Consider the following 5,381-nt stretch of genomic DNA (forward strand, 5'->3'; position numbering starts at 1 on the left):
AAACAAAAGCGTTTCAGATAATGCATGATCCTATACCGCGCGCCCGCCTCGGCTACCTGAGAATAACATACTAAAAGTGTCAACACGGGGTTGGTGAGTTCACAAGTTTATATAAAATAAAGCGTTTAGCGTTTTGCGTTTCAGCGTTTTGCGTTCAGCGTTTTGCGTTCAGCGTTTTGCGTTACCAGATAGTGTTATGTCAATTATATATCTATAGGTAGCTAGCCTATAAAACAAGTATTACTAAGTGTTCGACACCGAAGCTGACTGTTTATCATTTGCCTTGCCACCAGGTCTATCCCGACCATGGTATGTGTTTAGCCAAGATTACACCCACTCGACCTCCAGTCGAGTTTAGCGTTGGGTGGGGTTTGTCAAACCCAGTAGTACTACTCAACAATGACTTGCTATTATCCAATATTAAATGGTTCGATGTGAATGAAGGACTTTAGTTAACGCGTTTGCCACTTAGTCTTTACAAGTGTTATATACTCTATGTTAACAAAATCTTAAATGCGTTTTCGGAGTATGTTATCTCCCCCAAGTGAAAAGCGTTTGAAAACAATTTAAAAAGGGGTAAGTGAACTCACTGTTTGCGAAGTATTCCCTAAATAGTTCACCAAGATGCGCGTCACAGAAAAACTCTCTCTAGCGTTCTAAAACAACAAAGAGATTTTTCTAAGTGTCGGAATATTATCGAGTCTCTAGACCCGGCACATAATACCTATGCACACAACATGTTTCGTGTTTCGTTTGTGAATCGTGTGTGACTTTAACAAGTGTATTTGTGATACGTTACATGTGTGAGCAATTATTTACGTGTCATGTATTCATAATGTACATCACTAGCAATTACTCCCCGTAAGGGCAATTTGGTCAACACATAACAATTAACTAGCAATTATTCCCCACGAGGGCAATTTGGTCAAATCATGACAATCAATTAGCAATTATTCCCCGCAAGGGCATTTTGGTCAAAACACGACATTTAATTAACAATCATTCCCCTCAAGGGCAATTTGGTCAAAACACGATAATAAATTAGCAATCACGTTGTTTCATGCAACTTTCACAAAATTCAGCAACTAGTTTCTTAACGACAGAATTCTACTTGAAAAAACTAGTCTATCCCACCGATCATAGCATCACTATTAATTTATCAAAAATCATCACAAAAGCATATATGTCTTAGGTTTCCAAAACATATTTTATTATATTTTTATTCCACATAGGTTTCTCACAATAATCAAATCATTACAGCAAACTCTTAACAGTTAAATTCATGCGCAACAGAATGTTATTTGAAATTACCATTAAATGACAAATCCAATAAATGCAAGACCACTTGGGTTAGGTTCCTAACTCAACAAGTCAACTTCAAGAAGTGGAACCAACCCAATTGGTCTCGTAGTTCATGAGATATAACATTTACAAAACAACCTAACAGCAGGTCTAACAACTCAGCTTTGCACAACGTTTTTGTAAAATCATAAAGGTTAACTTTTACACGTCCAAAAATTGCAAATTTATATTATTTAGAAACTAGACTCAACCTAGTTTACTGTAGTATCAATAATCTCAACCAATTTTTACATTTACACCCTGTTACAGTCAATTGAACATCAACAACACAATCTGTCCAGAAACTGTTGACAACAAAACTCAACATATTAACCATTTATAAACCATAATTCCTTCATATAACATCCTAGACACCATAATCACTATCTATGCACATCAATTACACATTACATCCATGGTTAGGGTTTTATTTGAATTCAAAATCAAGAGCACAACGATTAACATGTAATAATACCAATTCTAGTTATCATATCACAATCAATCCATCATCAAAATCAAGATAAAACATATGAACACATATACATATGAAAATCGGACCTAGGGTTTACAATTATACCTTCAAAAACACCAATACAAGCAAGAGGAAGGTAGAAGGTGGCTAGAAATGAATGTAAGATGCTTCAATTGTGAAAGACCAAGATCAAAATCAAGCAATATGTGTGTGTGTGTGAGCCGATCGTGAAAGGGAGCAAGGGGGGGGGGGGCTGCCGTCATTTGATGTGAGGGAGAGAAAGAGGAGAGTTAGGGTTTTTACATATTAATAATAATATAATACACTTTGGTCTCTCAACTTCTAGTTTGTTCTTTCCTAGCTTAAATTAACTAGTTTGCATATTGAGTTAACATTGTTATAACATGTTATCACATAACACATAAGTCTAACACAAAATTATCACATAATTATTGTTTTGACGTTTTTTGTTTATCCACCAATTGTTTGCGTCAACTCGTTTGCGTTTCGGTGCAATTCATGAAAGACTACACATGTAGTAAGTGTCTAGCGTCATTTAAACCCTAGTTTAAATGTAATGAGGTGTGCGTTATAGATTCAATGATCTTAAGTTTGAATTGATGGAGTTGAGTTAACGGAGTTAACCTGAAATTGACGATTGTCACATAATATGAGTGAAATTCTTTTGGTTGCTCTTCCACTTAAATTACAAGATCCAGGAGTGCCTATTATACCCATTCAAGTTGGCGATTTTAAAAAAAAAATTCTATGAAAATATCCCAAAGTTATATAACGATTATACTCAGTGGTGTAAAAGTTGGACGAGTAGTCGGCAAGTACTCGGTATTCTTCTGACGCGCTTTCCTCCTATAGTACTCGGACACGGATTTAGGAGGTCAACTTAGGGCCACATGGATCTAGTGGGAAATTACTCGTATCTAGCCGATGGTCAACTCGAAACTTCTCGATGATTACTCGGAGTAACTCCGATTTTCGCAATTATGAACACATGTCCGTTTAGTTAATTATAATATTCATGTACATTATTATAAATATTAGTTAACTTATAATACTTTACATATAACCTATATACAATTTCGCAAATTTAAATATTTTTTTATTATTTAACATGTTCCTATTCCCATACTACTCCCGCGTAGGCCGAGTACTCACAACTCATTTGTCGACCGACCTGACATCGCCAAGCAACCTTATAATATAGTTTGTTGAGGGTTGGTTAAAAATATAACCCTATCCCCGATGGTCGATGAGTTTTTATGTTTTTTTAAGTTGATAACATAAAACATCTCTTGCCTAACAAACCACCACAATTATCAAACTCACCCAATCTCATTCTCCACTAATGATGGATATCCCCCTCTACAATTACCACTATAAAAACCAACACTTCGGCAAAGACCCGTGCAATCCGTACTTGAGTCACACCGTGCTAGGCATGGTGCAGAGATAGCTGTATGTAGAAACAATAGATTAGTACATTTTACAATTGAAGTGTTTATGGATAAGTAAAGAAATGTTACCCACCATCAGATGGAACAAATGCCATGACAAGAAATGCCATCATAAAAAGGGCAACACAATAGAATGTTTCGACATGAATGCCATTAGTTATATGATGTTTGAAATTTCTTTATATTGTTTTATGTGGAGAATGTAAAGATGATAGTTGTTGTTGTCGCAAGGAATCCTAAATAGCCACGTATATTAAATGTGAAAGATATACTTTCTTATTAAGTAATACTGCATTAATATGATATGCACTAGTTAAAAAAAGTGTTACGATTTTTAATTTAATACGATATATGTGTTGCTGTAAAGTTCTCGTTTCCTAAAAGAGTTTTTGTTACAAAAACACCGTGTTAATACTATGCATTTTATAAACTATTTACCAAAAAGGTGTTGCCATATCTTTTTACTTAACCAACATAGGATCCTATACCATATATAAGACACTAAATATGTAACTGAATGAATCCGCGCGCTCACGCACGCTTACACACGTTCGGGGATGAAAATGAGGGCAATGGATTTATAACGAGAAGTGAAAGAATAAGATTAAATTATTGATTATGTGTAATTTGTGTTGTATACTAAACTTTTGTGTGGTCGGTTAAGTGTGTGCAAATCTTATCCCTTGAACAAAATTGAACCTCATTTCACAAAAACTTCTAGATTACATTAATTCCTAAAAATACATCAAATAGAAACACATAAAATGTAATAAAAACAAGTGATGTGTGTTTAATGAATGTCCTTTTTAAATAACTCACAACTAAATATTAAATTTATTAAACGAAAATTCTAACGAATCCACACACAACCGGCAAGTGTACCGATCACTAATAGTATAGACCTAAGGAAGTCCGAGGGTCGAACACAAGGACACGTGAAAACGTACTTAATACTTAACCATAACAAGACTCACCTAAGAATAATTTAAATTGATTTTTAATTATTAACTACTTAACCTAACTTACTTTAATTAACATAAAAGACTTAACTTAAGATAACTAGACGAAACTTTGAGAATAAGACTTATCAATGGAGACAACGTCTACCTAGGTAAGAATCCTATTGAAGGTATAATAAGCTAATGGATTGTAGAATCTCACGACACCGGTTCGTAAGGATGACAAAACTAAGGTTCACTCAAGAAAGCTAGATCACCTCTCGGTCTCACTAACAAACCCTAACCTCCCTTTAATTGATTTTAAGAACAAAACCGGGTAACGAATTGCTAAAGTGCTCTAATGCCGGCTCTCTTCTCGGTCTCACCGACATACTACCCTAATGGAGACGAATACTACGCAACCAAGTATATAGGAACAATTTAGTTTAACTTAAACTAGGCCAACTAATTGCTCACAAACCCAAACCCGACAAGAACCAAACCCGCTCTCGCGCGATCCTAATCCTAATAAGTAAAAGCTATGAGACGAACTATTTCCTATCACCTCTCGGTCTCTAAGAAGGTGCCTACCCGCTGATTTTAACTAATTAATATACCCAACTAAACCCTACGGTTGTATACCCCGCAGACAATCTCTAAACACAAAGTAAAGAGTTTAAACAAGCTAAAATCAACCAAAACCGATTCAATTAATCAAATCAAGAGGTAACTGAGTATTCTTAATCAAAACACAGTCAATAAACACAACCTAATACAATGTTATACCAAACTTTACATTAACAATTCAAGTCACGATCATCAGCAATCCAATTTAGTTACTAAAACCTAACAATATTCATCTAACCTAGGTATAACGAACAAGATTAGCCTAACATAATTTTTGGATAGCAGCAAACAATTGATTTAAACATCATAAAACTCAACATAAACATAATTAAACTCATTCAATATTCAAGATCAATCAAACACAAGTCAATCTTCAAATTACTTGCAAAACAATCCAACATAAAAGATCAAATCAACTAGTTAGGTTTCTTGAACAAAAGAACAAAGTTTATGAGAGTAATATTTAAGGTTATGGCTGATATTAGTAATGTATAAGGTCCCTAGCTGCTGTACCAAGTCACCCCGAGCATC

This window comes from Bidens hawaiensis, unplaced genomic scaffold (assembly GCF_021521415.1).
Source record: "Bidens hawaiensis isolate Kalapana, Puna unplaced genomic scaffold, B.hawaiensis_p1.1 tig00000369_1, whole genome shotgun sequence".
Lineage (NCBI taxonomy): Eukaryota > Viridiplantae > Streptophyta > Magnoliopsida > Asterales > Asteraceae > Bidens > Bidens hawaiensis.